The sequence below is a fragment of the Pseudophryne corroboree genome, chromosome 5 (assembly GCF_028390025.1).
Source record: "Pseudophryne corroboree isolate aPseCor3 chromosome 5, aPseCor3.hap2, whole genome shotgun sequence".
Lineage (NCBI taxonomy): Eukaryota > Metazoa > Chordata > Amphibia > Anura > Myobatrachidae > Pseudophryne > Pseudophryne corroboree.
In genome coordinates, this window is record NC_086448.1 from 819,132,417 (window position 1) to 819,150,258 (window position 17,842).

The 17,842-nt window shown below is 49.2% G+C and overlaps 1 protein-coding gene across 1 annotated transcript in view; it reads right to left on the reverse strand.

The window, feature by feature from the left end:
* The window catches only part of EMC2 (ER membrane protein complex subunit 2), a 111,230-nt gene that overhangs the window by 81,951 nt on the left and 11,437 nt on the right, over window positions 1-17,842 (reverse strand). The window lies entirely within an intron of this gene.

Consider the following 17,842-nt stretch of genomic DNA (forward strand, 5'->3'; position numbering starts at 1 on the left):
TGTAGTATGTGATGTCGGCTGTCGAGCTCCCTGCGGCCAGCATACCGGTGCCAGAATCCTGACCGCCGGCATACCGACAGCTGGGCGAGCGCAAATGAGCGCCTTGCGGGCTCGCTGCGGGCACAGTAGCACGCCACGCTATCTTTTCTCCCTCCGGGGGGGTTGTGGACCTCCAAGAAGGAGAAAAGCTGTCGGTATGCCGGCGGTCGGGATTCCGGCGCCGGTATGGTGGTCGTCGGTAGCCCGTCACCAGCAACCTGAAGACCACCCATCTGGACTGCACTCTTCACATAATCAGAGGAGCTACCATGCTGAGACTTGTAGCGCAACGCAGAAAAGAAAAAATGCAGGTGCACACTAAAGGCCTCATTCAGAGCGGACTACAATGCTTGCGATTTTATTATCTCAGGGCTATTTCACACACACCGGTTTTCACCAGAAAGCAAAAAGCTGACCCGGTTTTCGGCAGCGAATCGGTGGCTTTCACACTCAACAGCTTTGTACCGTGTTGAATGTTGTGGGCATGTGCAGACGCAGCAGTTGGACGGCAGCCGTCCTAGTCAGTGGACATTCCTGGCTGTAACACGGCGACTAGGTCGTGTCCTTGCCACCTGAAAGGACCAATCTAGTTTCATACTTTACTAAAAAAAACTTAGTACACAGCAAAAAAAGGGCTGTTTTTTTGCCGGATTGTGAAAATCGGCGCGTGTGAAATACTCCAATTCAATTGTTGCTCCGTTTAGGTGCACGGCAGCCGCGGGGGATGACATTTCTTCTCGCAGCCTCTTGAGGTGCGAGAAGAAATATGGGTTAAGCCAGTCAGGAGTTTGGGCGCCCAAAGCAGGACTTTACACGGGTTTAGCAGTTTTACGCAACTAAACCCGGTATGTTTGGGAACGACATGCGCGATATACATGGGCATCCAAACGGTTCCGGTATGAATGGTCGACCATGTTATGGTCGACAGTCATTAGGTCGACATTGACATGGTCGACATGGACACATGTTCGACACATGAAAATGGTCGACGCATGAAAAGGTCGACACGCTTTTTTTTTTTTTTTTTTTTTTTTTTGTCGTTTTTTGCATAAAGTGACTGGGAACCCCAATTAGTGCACCGCTTCGCTCGCCATGCTTCGGGCATGGTGCCTCCGCTTTCTTTTGGCACAGATTACCGTTCCAATCGTAGTCCACGTGGATCGTAAAGTATTGAAAAGTTCCCCAAAAGAAAAAAAAGTTAAAAAAACTCATGTCGACCATTTTCATGTGTCGTCCATGTCGACCAATAGTGGTCGACCTAATGACTGTCGACCATTACATGGTCGACCATGTGAACGGATACCAATCCAAACACAACTAAATTGTGACAATTGTTTGGGTGTCTAAACAGTCCCTTTTACATGGGAAAAATAGATGCACAGAACAACTGAAATGGCCTATCAGTGCTTATGGTGTGCACCTGCATTTTCTATTTTTTTCTGTGTGTCATATCGTATAACACAGGTCAACCGTTTTGATATATTCAGTTTATCATTAATCACATATATACAGCATCTTCTGTTTATTTAGGGCAGCACAGATGGGGTAATGGTCAGCATTACTGCCTCACAGCACTGAGGTCATGGGTTCGATTCCCACCATGGCCCTAACTGTGTGGAGTTTGTATATTCTCCCCGTACTTGCGTGGGTTTCCTCCAGGTACTCCGGTTTCCTCCCACAATCCAAAAATACACTGGTAGGTTAATTGGCTCTAAACAAAAATTAACCCTTGTGTGTATGTGTGATAGAGAATATAGAGTGTAAGCTCCACTGGGGCAGGGACTGATGTGAATGGGCAAATACCTGTATTCTCTGTACAGCGCTGCAGAATATGTGTGCGCTATTTAAATAACTGTTGATGATAATATCTCCGCAGGTGTAAAGGCGGGTACACACTACCCGATGTTTAAATGCCGGTGGTGATCGACTATATCAGTACAATATTGGTGAACGCTGAACGACGTGCGGGAGCGCGCATCAATCATCGTTCACCAATATCACACTGGCAGATTTCAAGCTAAAGATAAACGATAATGACATAAAAGTCGTTATCGTTTATTTTTTTTGCCAGAAATCGCCTAGTGTTTAACCCCCTTAACAGTGATTCACCTTTGTTAAAACTCTTTCTGCGAGGTACACTGGGCTCCACAAGGATAGACATTGGGGTGTTGAATAGGATCTTGATCCGAGGCACCAACAGGCTGAAAAGCTTTCACTGTTCCCAGAATGCATAGCGCCGCCTCCTATATCACCCCGCCTCCCTGCACAGCAGCTCAGTTTTTAGTTAACTAGCCCAATGCAGTAGCAGGAAAAGAGATGACAGCGGTTAGTAGCCACAAACACCACACTCTCACGACAGGAGAAGTCTCAGCGGCTAATGCCATACCAACCCAAAGAAGCTAAGTGTGTCAGGGTGGGCGCCTTGTGGAGCCCAGTGTACCTCGCAGAAAGAGATTTAACAAAGGTAAGTTCTTACCATAAAACTCGTTTTCTGCTGCGGGGTATACTGGGCTCCACAAGGAAAGACATTGGGGATGTCCTAAAGCAGTTCCTTATGGGAGGGGACGCACTGTAGCGGGCACAAGAACCCTGCGTCCAAAGGAAGCATCTTAGGAAGCGGCAGTATCGAAGGCATAGAACCTTATGAACGTGTTCACAGAGGACCACGTAGCCACCTTGCAAAATTGTTCAAGGGTCGCACCACGGCGGGCCGCCCAACAAGGTCCAACAGACCGAGTAGAATGGGCCGTATTGTGAGCAAGAGCTGATAGACCAGCCCTCACATAAGCATGTGCAATCACCATTCTAATCCATCTGGCCAAAGTCTGCTTGTGAGCAGGCCAGCCCCGTTTGTGAAATGCAAACAGCACAAAGAGAATCAGTTTTCCTAATAGAAGCAGTTCTCTTCACATAGATACGGAGAGCCCGTACCACATCCAAAGACCGCTCTTTGGGAGACAGATCAGGAGAAACAAGTGCCAGGACCACAATCTCCTGGTTAAGGTGGAACGAAGAAACCACCTTAGGTAAATATCCGGGACGAGTCCTAAGAACCGCCCGGTCACGGTGAAATATCAGATATGGGCAACTACAGGACAAGGCACCCAAATCCGACACTCTTCTAGCTGAAGCAATAGCCAGCTGAAGCAATAGCCAGCAGAAACACCACCTTAAGGGAAAGCCACTTAAGTTCAGCTGAACCAAGAGGTTCAAACGGAGACTCTTGCAACGCCTCCAAAACCACCGACAAGTCCCAAGGAGCCACAGGCGGGACATAGGGAGGTTGGATACGCAACACACCCTGAGTAAAGGTATGCACATCAGGTAAGGTCGCAATTTTTCTCTGAAATCACACCGACAAGGCAGATATTTGAACCCTGAACGAGGAAGTCTGGGCGTTGTGGAAGTAGAATTGGACGCTCTGACGATAGGCCTTGCAGGTCTGAGAACCAGACCCGTCTGGGCCACGCTGGAGCTATGAGAAGCAGATTTCCTTTTTCTTGCTTGAACTTCCGAATTACCCTGGGCAGGAGTGACACCGGAGGGAACAAGTACGGTAGTGTTCACTCTAGGCTGTTTTAGCAGGGCGCCGCGCCCTGCCCGTTTTTTAACAGGCAAAACCCGCCCTGCCCCTTTTGCGGCGCCCTGCTAGAACAGCCGCCCGCTCCCTGCCCTCCCGGCGTGTATAGATGCCGTGCGCATGCGTGCGGCATCCATTCACGCATTGGGAGAGGGCTGGGGGAAGCCCAGCACCGACGGAGGTGCTGGGCACGCCCCCAACAGTGACGTCGCCGGCCACAGACGCTCTCTATAGTAGCCTCTGTGGGCCGCACCGCCCCCTAAAATGACGGAGGCGTGGCCACGCCCCCTAATTTGCGTGGCTGCGCCCCCATTTCGGACGTGTGCCCCCCTGAGTCCGGCGCCCTGCCCCATTTCACTCCTAGAGTGAACACTACGTACGGCAACCGAAACCTCCACGGCACCGCCAGCGCATCCACGAATGCTGCTCGAGGATCCCTCGTCCTTGCTCCGAAGACCAGTACCTTGTGATTGTGTCGAGACGCCATCAGATCTACGTCTGGAAGGCCCCACTTTTCTGCTAGGAGTTGAAACACTTCTGGATGGGAGGCCCCACTCGCCGGCATGTACGTCCTGAAGACTGAGAATGAATATTGCCGATATGGCCGGAAGATGGCGTTCCGTCCAATGTAGAATCCGTGAGACTTCCTTCATTGCCAAAATGGCTTTGAGTGCCGCCTTGATGATTTATGTAAGCCACTGTGGTGGCGTTGTCCGACTGTACTTGAACAGGACGGTTCTGAATTAAATGCTGGGCCAGGTTCAACGTATTGAAGACCGCCCGCAATTCCAGAATATTGATCGAGATGAGGGATTCCTCCTTGGTCCACCGACCCTGAAGGGAGTGTTGCTCCAGCACCGCGCCCCAACCCCTTAGCCTGGCATCTGTCGTCTACAGGACCCAGTTGGATATCCAGAAGGGACGGCCCCTGCACAATTGTCGGTCCTGGAGCCACCAGAGCAGCGACAGACAGACCTCCGGAGTCAATGAGATCATGCGAGACCTGATCCAGTGAGGCAGGCCGTCCCACTTGGCTAGAATCAGCCTCTGGAGGGGGCGAGAATGGAATTGAGCATACTCCACCATGTCGAATGCTGACACCATGAGGCCCAGCACCTGCATCGCCGAATGTATCGACACTTGCGGACGAGAAAGGAAGCAACGAATCCTGTCCTGAAGCTTCAGGACTTTCTCCTGAGACAAGAACAACCTCTGGTTGTGAGTGCCCAATAGCGCTCCCAGGTGCACCATGCTCTGAGCAGGGACCAGGGAGGATTTCTTCCAGTTAATGAGCCACCCGTGGGCTTGTAGAAACCGGACAGTCATATCCAGATGACGTAGGAGAAGTTCTGGGGAATTTGCCAGGATTAACAAGTCGTCCAGACACGGCAGTATCCTGACCCCTTGACGGCGGAGTACCACCGTCATCACCGCCATAACTTTGGTGAAGACTCGCGGAGCCGTAGTTAAACAAAAAGGTAACGCCCGAAACTGATAATGGAGGTTGCCAATCGCAAACCTCAGGTATTGCTGATGTGACGCTGCTATAGGAATATGTAGGTAAGCATCCTGTATGTCCAGGGAGACCATGTAGTCGCCAGGTTCCAACTTGGAAACTTTCACAAACCTGTTCAATGACTTGAGGATGAGAATGGGCCGGGAAGACCCATTCGGTTTCGGGACTAGAAACAGCGGAGAATAGAACCCCCGGCCCCTCTGCGCAAGAGGCACCTGTACTAGGACTCCTCTATCCAGAGGGTCTGTACCACCAAATGTAGAGTGTTTACCTTTGTCTGGTCCAACGGGACGTCTGTCCGGCAAAATCGATGAGGGGGTCGGTTTTTGAAGGCAATGGCGTAACTTCGAGTGACGACTTCCCGTACCCAGGCATCTGATGTGGTCTTCAACCATTCCTGGGTATACCCTAGAAGCCGGCCCCCCACCGTGGGATCCCCCAGGGGGAGGCCCGCCCCGTCATGCGGCAGGCTTATCGGTATTGGAAGCTGGCTGACGGGCCGCCCAGGCTCTTTTGGGCTTTGGCTTACCAGGTTTGGAAGTGCGGGCCTGCTTGTTGTACGCATGACCTTTTGCTTTACCTGAAGGACGAAAGGGGCGAAAGGAAGTACCTTTAGCCTTCGACACAGAAGGAGCAGTACTTAGCAGACAGGCAGTTTTGGCAATAGCCAAGTCAGCCACAATCTTATTTAAGTCCTCCCCAAACAGAATATCTCCCTGGAAAGGGAATACCTCCAGGGTTTTTCTAGAATCCAGATCCACAGACCAGGATCTCAGCCACAATATCCGGCGAGCCAGGACTGATGTAGTAGAGGCCTTGATGCTAGGATACCGACATCAGAAGCCGCCTCTTTAATATAGTGAGAAGCTGTGACAATAAATGACAAGCATTGTCTAGCATGGTCAGAAGAGATTTCAGCTTCTAACTTCAAGAACCATGCTTCAATAGCCTCTGCAGCCCATGTTGCTGCAATAGTGGGCCTTTGTGAAGCACCCGTGAGGGTGTAAATCATTTCAGACAACCCTCCACACGTTTATCCGTAGGCTCTTTTAGAGACGTGACGGTAGTGACAGGTAGAGCGGAGGAAACCACCATCCTAGCCACATGTGAGTCTACTGGAGGAGGCGTTTCCCAATTTTTAGACAGCTCTGGCGCGAGGGGATAGCGAGCCAGCATCTTCTTTTGAGGCACAAACTTCTTACCCAGGTTTTCCCATGGTTCCTGATCTATATCCACTAGGTGGTCAGCGTGAGGTAAAACTTGTTTAACTTAAAGTATGATATTATCTGCGCTAACTCCTTTAAGGAAAAAAGAAAGATAGAGAAAAGAGAAGAAAAAAGGGGAAAAAAGGAGAAGTTTCTACAAAAGTGACAAAACAAAATGGTGCAGCCGTAGATTAAACCAGTACCCTCACTGGTTAGGGGTAATTATATACAGAATTCTTGGCGCAACATTTAAAGACAGGGACTCTTGTCAGACTGAATATAACATTTAATAATCACAAATTAAAAGATTGCTTAATAAGCATATAGTTAAAAATGATATGTTCATTCAATGGGTATAGCCAATATAAAATACTCTGTGTTGAACCAATTTTAATTAAAAGTCAATGCCTCAACGGCAAAAAATGTCCTGAGACCTGGTATCCTTAGCCAAATAGGCTTGTGATGTATCTCATTAAACCAGTCTATATCAATATTTCAACGGTGTAGCCTCTTATCTTTTTACACTTTGCTGTGCAAATGACTTGATCCACACTGGGAACATTTCCGTAACAAGCAGTCTTTAAAGTAACTTTATGGGGGTAAGTCCACTACTTCCTGGTGACACTTTAGCTGATTACAGCGCTCATGTACCTCTCACTGATAGTGTGATGGATCCCCGTCTCTGCCGTCCTCGTTCCCCTCTGCTAATGTCAGCCGCCTCCCAGAGCCGTGGTGATCCGTCGCTCTACACAGCTTGCAGTCTGTGGAACGCACCGCTCTGGCTTCCGGTTTTGCGGTTTCCGGTGACGTTAGCCGGCGTGTGTGGTCCGTACAGGATTTGGGCTCGTCCGTGCTGTAGAGCAGTGGTGCAATTGGTTCAACACAGAGTATTTTATATTGGCTATACCCATTGAATGAACATATCATTTTTAACTATATGCTTATTAAGCAATCTTTTAATTTGTGATTATTAAAATAAGAATTTACTCACCGGTAATTCTATTTCTCGTAGTCCGTAGTGGATGCTGGGAACTCCGTAAGGACCATGGGGAATAGCGGGCTCCGAAGGAGGCTGGGCACTCTAGAAAGATCTTAGACTACCTGGTGTGCACTGGCTCCTCCCACCATGACCCTCCTCCAAGCCTCAGTTAGGTACTGTGCCCGGACGAGCGTACACAATAAGGAAGGATTTTGAATCCCGGGTAAGACTCATACCAGCCACACCAATCACACCGTACAACTCGTGATATGAAACACAGTTAACAGTATGAAACAATAGAGCCTCTCAACAGATGGCTCAACAATAACCCGATTTAGTTAACAATAACTATGTACAAGTATTGCAGATAAACCGCACTTGGGATGGGCGCCCAGCATCCACTACGGACTACGAGAAATAGAATTACCGGTGAGTAAATTCTTATTTTCTCTGACGTCCTAGTGGATGCTGGGAACTCCGTAAGGACCATGGGGATTATACCAAAGCTCCCAAACGGGCGGGAGAGTGCGGATGACTCTGCAGCACCGAATGAGAGAACTCCAGGTCCTCCTCAGCCAGGGTATCAAATTTGTAGAATTTTGCAAACGTGTTTGCCCCTGACCAAGTAGCTGCTCGGCAAAGTTGTAAAGCCGAGACCCCTCGGGCAGCCGCCCAAGATGAGCCCACCTTCCTTGTGGAATGGGCATTGACAGATTTTGGCTGTGGCAGGCCTGCCACAGTATGTGCAAGCTGAATTGTACTACAAATCCAACGAGCAATAGTCTGCTTAGAAGCAGGAGCACCCAGCTTGTTAGGTGCATATAGGATAAACAGCGAGTCAGATTTTCTGACTCTAGCCGTTCTGGAAACATATATTTTCAGTGCCCTGACAACGTCTAGCAACTTGGAGTCCTCCAAGTCCCTAGTAGCCGCAGGCACCACAATAGGCTGGTTCAGGTGAAACGCTGACACCACCTTTGGGAGAAACTGGGGACGAGTCCTCAATTCTGCCCTATCCATATGGAAAATCAAATAAGGGCTTTTACAAGACAAAGCCGCCAATTCTGATACTCGCCTGGCAGAAGCCAAGGCCAATAACATAACCACCTTCCACGTGAGATATTTCAGATCCACGGTTTTTAGTGGTTCAAACCAATGTGATTTTAAGAAACTCAACACCACGTTGAGATCCCAAGGTGCCACAGGAGGCACAAACGGGGGCTGACTATGCAGCACTCCTTTTATAAATGTCTGAACTTCAGGTACTGAAGCTAGTTCTTTTTGAAAGAAAATCGACAGAGCCGAGATCTGTACCTTAATGGAACCCAATTTAAGGCCCATAGTCACTCCTGCTTGCAGGAAATGCAGAAATCGACCTAGTTGAAATTCCTCTGTTGGGGCCCTTTCGGCCTCACACCATGCAACATATTTTCGCCATATGCGGTGATAATGAGTTGCTGTAACCTCTTTCCTGGCTTTAGTAAGCGTAGGAATGACTTCCTCCGGAATGCCCTTTTCCTTCAGGATCCGGCGTTCAACCGCCATGCCGTCAAACGCAGCCGCGGTAAGTCTTGGAACAGACAGGGCCCCTGCTGCCGCAGGTCCTGTCTGAGTGGCAGAGGCCATGGGTCCTCTGATATAAATTCTTGAAGTTCTGGGTACCAAGCTCTTCTTGGCCATCCACGAGTATCGTTCTTACTCCTCGCCTTCTTATTATTCTCAGTACCTTTGGTATGAGAGGCAGAGGGGAGAACACATAAACCGACTGGTACACCCACGGTGTTACCAGAGCGTCCATAGCTATCGCCTGAAGGTCCCTTGACCTGGTGCAATATCTTTTATAGCTTTTTGTTGAGGCGGGACGCCATCATGTCCACCTGTGGCCTTTCCCAATGGTGTACAATCCTATTGGAAGACTTCTGGAGGTAGTCCCCATTCTCCCGGGTGGAGGTCGTGTCTGTTGAGAAGATCTGCTTCCCAGTTGTCCACTCCGGGAATGAACACTGCTGACAGTGCTAACACATGATTTTCCGCCTATCGGAGAATCCTTGTGGCTTCTGCCATCGCCATCCTGCTTCTTGTGCCGCCCTGTTGGTTTACATGGGCGACTGCCGTGATGTTGTCTGATTGGATCAGTACCGGCTGGTTTTGAAGCAGAGGCCTTGCCGGCCTCAGGGCATTGTAAATGGCCCTCAGGTCCAGAATATTTATGTGTAGGGAAATAACCTGACTTGACCAAAGTCCCTGGAAGTTTCTTCCCTGTGTGACTGCCCTCCAGCCTCAAAGGCTGGAATCCATGGTCACTAGGACCTAGTCCTGTATGCCGAACCTGCGGCCCTCTTGAAGATGGGCACTCTGCAGCCACCACAGTAGAGATACCCTGGTCCTTGGAGACAGGGTTATCAGCCTATGCATCGGAAGATGCGATCCGGACCACTTGTCCAACAGGTCCCTCTGAAAAGTTCTTGTATGGAACCTGCCTAATGGGATTGCTTCGTAGGAAGCTACCATTTTTCCCAGGACTCGCGTGCAATGATGCACCGCTACCTATTTTGGCTTCAGGAGGTCTCTGACTAGAGATGACAACTCCTTGGCTTTCTCCTCCGGGAGAAACACTATTTCTGGTTTATGTCCAGAACCATCCCCAGGAACAGTAGACGTGTCATAGGAACCAGCTGTGACTTTGGACTGTTTAGAATCCAACCATGCTGTTGTAGCACTTTCCAAAATAGTGCTACCCCGACTACCAACTGCTCCTTGGACCTCGCCCTTATAACGAGATTGTCCAAGTACGGGATAATTACAGCTCCCTTTTTTCGAAGGAGTATCATCATTTCGGCCATTACCTTGATAAAACACCCTCGGTGCCATGTACAGTCCAAACGGCAGTGTCTGGACTTGGTAATGGTAATCCTGTACCACAAATCTGAGGTACTCCTGGCGAGGATGGTAAATGGGGACATGCAGGTAAGCATCCTTGATGTCCCGGGATACCATGTAATCCCCCTCGTCCAGGCTTGCAATAACCGCCCTGAGCGATTCCATCTTGAACTTGAATTTTTTATGTATGTGTTCAAGGATTTTAAATATAAAATGGGTCAAACCGAACCATGCGGTTTCGGTACCCCAACCCGTGTGGAATAGTAACCCCGTCCTTGTTGAAGTAGGGGCACCTTGAGTATTACCTGCTGGGAATACCGCTTATTAATTGCCTCTAGCACAGCTTCCCTGGCTGAGGGAGTTGTCAGCAAGGCATATTTTAGGAAACGGCTGGGGGGAGACATCTCGAATTCCAGCTTGTACCCCTGAAATACTACTTGAAAGAAACAAGGATCCACCTGTGAGCGAGCCCACTAATTGCTGAAATTTTTGAGACGGCCCCCCACCGTACCTGGCTACACCTGTGGAGCACCCGCGTCATGGTGTGGACTCACAGGAGGCGGGGGAAGAATCTTGATTCTGGGAACAGGCTGACTGGTGCAGCTTTTTCCCTCTACCCTTGTCTCTGTACAGAAAGGAAGCGCCATTTGACCCGCTTGCTTTTCTGAAGCCGAAAGGACTGTACCTTTGTCTGTGAGGAAACCGGAGGTAAAATTATTTCTTCCCAGCAGTTGCTGTGGATACGAGGTCCCAGAGACCATCCCCAAATAATTCCTCACCCTTATAAGGCTCTCTATGCGCTTTTTAAGTCAGCATCACCTGTCCAGTGACAGGTCTCTAATACCCTCCTGACAGAATGGACATAACATTTATTTTGGATGCCAGCCGGCAAAATATCCCTCTGTGCATCCCCCATATATAAGACGACGTCTTTAATATGTTTTTATGTTTGCCAACTAGTATCCCTGTTTGACAGGGTCACCGACCACGCTGCAGCAGCACTATCTGCAGGTCTCAGTCTAGTACCTGAGTGTGTAAATACAGACTTCAGGATAGCCTCCTGTTTTTTATCAACAGGTACCTATTAAAGTGGCCGTATCCTAAGACGGCAGTGCCACCTTTTTTGACAAACGTGTGAGCGCCTTATCCACCCTAGGGGATATCTCCCAGCGTAACTTATCCTCCTGGCGGGAAAGGGTACGCCATCAGTAACTTTTTATAAATTACCAGTTTCTTAACGGGGGAACCCACGCTTTTCACACACTTCATTTATTCATCTGATGGGGGAACAAAACACTGCCTGTTTTTTCTCCCCAAACCTAAAACCCATTTTTAGAGGTGCTTGGGTTAAAGTCAGAAATGTATAACACATTTTTTATTGCCGGGATCAAGTCACGGATGTTCCTAGTGGATTGTGTATATGTCTCCACCTTGTCGACACTGGAGTCAGACTCCGTGTCGACATCTGTGTCTGCCATCTGAGAGAGCGGGTGTTTTTGAGCCCCTGATGGCCTTTGAGACGCCTGGGCAGGCGCGGGCTGCGAAGCCGGCTGTCCCACAGCTGTTACGTCATCCACCCTTTTATGTAAGGAGTTGACACTGTCGGTTAATACCTTTCACCTATCCATCCACTCTGGTGTCGGCCCCACAGGGGGCGACATCACATATATCGGCCTCTGTTCCGTCACCATATAAGCCTCCTCATTCAACATGTCGACACAGCCGTACCGACACACCGCAGACACACAGGGAATGCTCTAAACGAGGACAGGACCCACAAAAGCCCTTTGGGGGGACAGAGTGAGAGTATGCCAGCACACACCAGAGCGCTATATAATGCAGGGACTAACTGAGTTATGTCCCCTATAGCTGCTGTTTTTATATATATATAATGTATACTGCGCCTAAATTTAGTGCCTCCCCCTCTCTTTATTAACCCTTTGTAGACTGCAGGGGAGAGCTAGGGAGCTTCCTTCCAGCCGAGCTGTGAGGGAAAAACGGCGCCAGTGTGCTGAGGAGATAGGCTCCGCCCCTTTTTCGCGGCCTATTCTCCCGTTTTTTATGGAATTCTGGCAGGGGTATTTACCTCATATATAGCCCCTGGGGCTATATATTGAGGTATTTTAGCCAGCCAAGGTGTTTTTATTGCTGCCTCAGGGCGCCCCCCCAGCGCCCTGCACCCTCAGTGACTGGAGTGTGAAGTGCGTGAGAGGAGCAATGGCGCACAGCTGCAGTGCTGTGCGCTACCTTGGTGAAGACAGAGTCTTCATGCCGCCGATTTTCCGGACCATCTTCTTGCTTCTGGCTCTGTAAGGGGGACGGCGGCGCGGCTCCGGGACCGAACATCAAGGCTGGGCCTGCGGTCGATCCCTCTGGAGCTAATGGTGTCCAGTAGCCTAAGAAGCCCAATCCGGCTGCAAGCAGGCGAGTTCGCTTCTTCTCCCCTTAGTCCCTCGCTGCAGTGAGCCTGTTGCCAGCAGGTCTCACTGAAAATAAAAAAATCTAAGACTATTACTTTCTAAGAGCTCAGGAGAGCCCCTAGTGTGCATCCAACCTCGGCCGGGCACGAAATCTAACTGAGGCTTGGAGGAGGGTCATGGTGGGAGGAGCCAGTGCACACCAGGTAGTCTAAGATCTTTCTAGAGTGCCCAGCCTCCTTCGGAGCCCGCTATTCCCCATGGTCCTTACGGAGTTCCCAGCATCCACTAGGACGTCAGAGAAATGTTATATTCAGTCTGACAATAGTCCCTGTCTTTAAATGTTGCGCCAAGAATTCTGTATATAAAACTTGTTTAACCACCTTCTGACGCTTGAACCTATCTGGTTTCTTAGGAGGGACGGATGGCTCGGGATCATCCGTAATCTGTAAAATCAACTTAATAGCCTCCAAAAGATCAGGAACATCCACATGTGAACTACCCTCCCCATCAGTAGTATCTGTGTCAGAATCTGTGGGGTCAGTATAAGCGCCATCTTCATCAAACGAGGTGTCAGTGACAGCAGTGGATTGTGAGGAGATTAGAGCTTGCTTAGAGGACCGCTTGGGCGAGCGAGGGTCAGAGTTTTTAGTAGTCAGGGACTGGTTCAACTTCTTCGATTGAGCAGATAAATTGGCCGCCCACGGCGGGTTAGCTGCAGGGACCACTTATGGTTGCACCGGCATAGGGGGTGCTCGTTTATTAACTAGCGTATGCAGAAGCATGGAAAAAGCAGCCCACGGTGGGTCAATATGGACCTCCGTTGCCACAGTCCCACTGGGGGGGCAAGGAGCCCCCCAGAACCAGAGCCCACAGCTGCTATATTCTCCTCATATGGATCTGTGGCTTCAGCAACACCTGCAGTGTATTCCGCCCCAGAACCGTTACCCTCAGAAGCAGACATTATATAACTTGCAGTACACGGTACAATTGGCAGCATCACAATACCTCTTACTCAAACCCCTGCACAGTGTAGTCAGCACAAGCAGAGATATAGGAGAGATATGGTGACTAAATCACAGAGAAAAAATAAGATTTTACTCACCGGTAAATCTATTTCTCGTAGTCCGTAGTAGATGCTGGGGATTCCGTAAGGACCATGGGGATAGACGGGCTCCGCAGGAGATAGGGCACTCTAGAAAAGAATTAGGTCTACTGGTGTGCACTGGCTCCTCCCTCTATGCCCCTCCTCCAGACCTCAGTTAAGGAAACTGTGCCCGGACAAGCCAACATTACAAGGAAAGGATTTTGGAATCCAGGGTAAGACTCATACCAGCCACACCAATCACACCGCATAACTTGTGATAACCAAACCCAGTAAACAGTATGAACAATTACAAAACATCAGACAACCTGATGTAATCATAACATAACCCTTTGTTAAGCAATAACTATATACAAGTATTGCAGAGAAGTCGCACTTGGGACGGGCGCCCAGCATCCACTACGGACTACGAGAAATAGATTTACCGGTGACTAAAATCTTATTTTCTCTGACGTCCTAGTGGATGCTGGGAACTCCGTAAGGACCATGGGGATTATACCAAAGCACCCCAAAGGACGGGAGAGTGCGGATGACTCTGCAGCACCGAATGAGCTAACTCAAGGTCCTCCTCAGCTAGGGTATCAAACCTGTAGAACTTTGCAAATTTGTTTGAACCCGACCAAGTAACTGCTCGGCAAAGTTGCAATGCCGAGACCCCTCGGGCAGCCGCCCAAGAAGAGCCCACCTTCCTTGTGGAATGGGTCTTTACTGATTTTGGATGCGGCAACCCAGCCGCAGAATGAGTCTGCTGAATCGTGTCACAGATCCAGCAAGCAATCGTTTGCTTTGAAGCAGGAGCACCCAGCTTGTTGGATGCATACAGGATAAACAGCGACTCCGTTTTCCTGACCTTAGCCGTTCTGGCCACATAACTCTTCAAAGCCCGCACTACATCTAGTAACTCGGAATTCTCCCAGCCACTGGTAGCTACAGGCACCACAATAGGTTGTTTCATATGAAAAGATGACACTACCTTCGGCAGAAATTGCTGACGAATCCGCAATTCTGCCCTGTCCATATGAAAAACCAGATAGGGGCTTTATATGTGACAAAGCCGCCCATTCCGACACGCCTAGCTAAAGCTAAGGCTAAAAACATGACCACCTTTTACGTGAGATATTTTAACTCTACTGATGTTAGTGGTTCCAACCAATGTGATTTCAAGAAAATCAACACCACGTTCAGATCCCAAGGTGCCACTGGAGGCACAAACGGGGGCTGTAAATGCAGCACTCCCCTACAAAGGTCTGAACTGCAGGAAAAGAAGTCAGTTCTTTTTTTAAAGAAATGGCTAAGCCTGATATCTGGGCCTTAATGGATCCTATTCTTAGGCCCAAAGACACTCCTAATTGTAGGAAGTGAAAGAAAACGGCCCAGCTGGAATTCCTCAGTAGGAACATTCCTGGCCTCACACCGAGCAACATTTTTTTTTTTTGCCATATACGGTGATAATGTTTAACCGTCACATTGAACACTGTACATTATAGTAGTCTACACTGGAGTCAAACGCTGTGTCTATCTAAGCGTCCCTTATTTTGGATAGTGAACCTTGAGAGACTCTAACGATCTCTGCGACATAAGGACAGACATGGGTAGATTTCCTGTCCGTTCTCCAACTCAGGTGCAATAAATTCACCTTAGCACATATCCAAACAGGTGTCGGCGTCGTCGACGGAGACACCCACTCACACACATATTTGCTCCATCTTCTTGGAACATACAGGGCCCCTGTTGCCACCAAGCCTGTCTTAGAGGCCGAGGCCATGGGTCCTCTGTGAGCATCTCTTGCAGATCTGGATACCAAGTTCTTTTTGGCTAATCCGGAACAATGAGTATTGTTCACACCCCTCTCTTCCTTATGATTCTCAGTACCTTGGGTATGAGATGACGAGGGGAAAATACATACACCGACTGTAACACCCACGGTGTCATTTGCGTATCCACAGTTATCGCCTGAGGGTCTCTTGACCTGGCGCCATACCGCCGTAGCTTATTGTTGAGGCGAGATGCCATCATGACTACTTGTGGCAGTTCCCACCGACTCGCCATCAGCATGAAAACTTCTTGATGAAATCCCCACTCTCCCGGGTGTAGGCCGTGCCTGCTGAGGAAGTCTGCTTCCCAGTTGCCCGGAATGAACACTGCTGACAGTGCGCTTACGTGATTCTCCGCCCAGCGAAGAAATCTGGTGGCTTCCATCCTCGCCACCCTGCTCCTTGTACCGCCTTGGCGGGTTACATGAGCCACTGCGGTGATGTTGTCTGAGTGAATCAGAACCGGTTGGTCGCGAAGCAGGGTCTCCGCTTGACTTAGGGCGTTGTATATGGCCCTTAGGTCCAGGATGTTAATGTGAAGTCAAGTCTCCTGACTTGACCACAGACCTTGGAAATTTTCTTCTCTGTGTTACTGCCCCCCCCCCCCCCACCCTCGGAGGCTTGCATCCGTGGCCACCAGGACCCAGTCCCGAATGCCGAATCAGCGGCCCTCGCGAAGGTGAGAACTCTGCAGCCACCACGAGAGACACCCTGGCCCTGGGGGATAGGGTTATTCACCGATGCTTCTGAAGCTGTGATCCGGACCACTTGTCCAGTAAGTCCCACTGAAAGGTCCTCGCATGGAACCTGCCGCCGGGAATGGCCTCTTATGATGCCACCATCTTTCCCAGGACTCGAGTGCAGTGATGCACTAACACCTTCTTTGTGTATATAGATTTCTGACCAGTGTCACGAGCTCCTGAGCTCTCTCTATTGGGAGATGCATCCCTTTCTGGTCTGTGTCTAGGATCATGCCTAGGATGGGCAGATGAGCTGTAGGAACCAACTGTGACTTGGGAATATATAGAATTCAGTCGTGTTACCGTTACACTTTCCGAGAAAGTGACACGCTGTTCAGCTACTGCTCTTTTGATCTCACTTCTATGTAGAGATCTTCTAAATACGTGACAATAGTGACACCTTGCTTCCACAGGATCACCCTCACTTCCGCCATTATCCTGGTCTAAACTGGTAATGACAATCCCGTACCGCAATACTGAGGTACGCCTGATGAGGTGGGTAAATGGGGACCTGAAGGTATTCATCCTTATGTCCCGAACCCCCTTTCAGGCTTACAATGACAGCTCTAAGCGATGCCATCTAGAACTTGCCCCTTTTCAGGTATATGTTCAGGGATTTTAATTCAATATGGGTCTGACCAAACCTTTTGGTTTTGGGACCACAACATGGTCAAATAAAAATAATCCCCTCCTTGTTGAATGAGGGGAACCTTGACCACCACCTGTTGAATATACAATTTGTGAAATGCAGTTCACACTGTTTCCCGTCAGGGCCGTTGGTGAGGGGGCATTTTTTCTTGTATCCCTGAGACACAATATCTAACAGGTAGTGAACCCACTTGCGGCTGCACTTCCGAAAGCGTGCCCCCACCGGGCCTAGCTCCGCCTGTGGAGCCCCAGCGACATACGGTGGATTATGTACAGGCCGGGGAGGACTTTTCTCTGCCCCCGCCTCTGGCAAGAAAGGACGCATCTCGGACTTTCTTGTTTCTTTATTCGAAAAGCTACATTTGATAATGTCGTGCTTTCCTAGGCCATGCAGGGATATAAGGCCAAATATCAGAATTACCAGATATAGCCGTGGAGACCCCATCCGATAAACCATCTCCACCCAATCCTCAGCCATCCATATGCCTCTTAAGGCTGCATCGTCTGTCCATTGTACAGGACACGTCAAGCAGAAATCGACATAGCTTTGTCACTAGGACCCAGTATACTCGTGTCTCTATAGGCATGCAATATATATATATATATATATATATATATATATATATATATACACACACACATATCTCTTAAGACAGCATCATTAATATAAATATATATATATCCCTACACATATATATATATATATATATATATACACACACACACATACATACTAGGGTCTCTATCTCTGCTGATAAGGTACCTGTCCATGCTGCCACAGCGCTATAAACCCATGCCGACCCAATCGCCGGTCTGAGTAGTGTACCATAATGTGCACGCTATCTACAGGATCCCTGAGAATAGCTGTAGCATCAGGGCTGCCTTTTGTGACACCCTAGGGGAAGATTTCCATCTTATC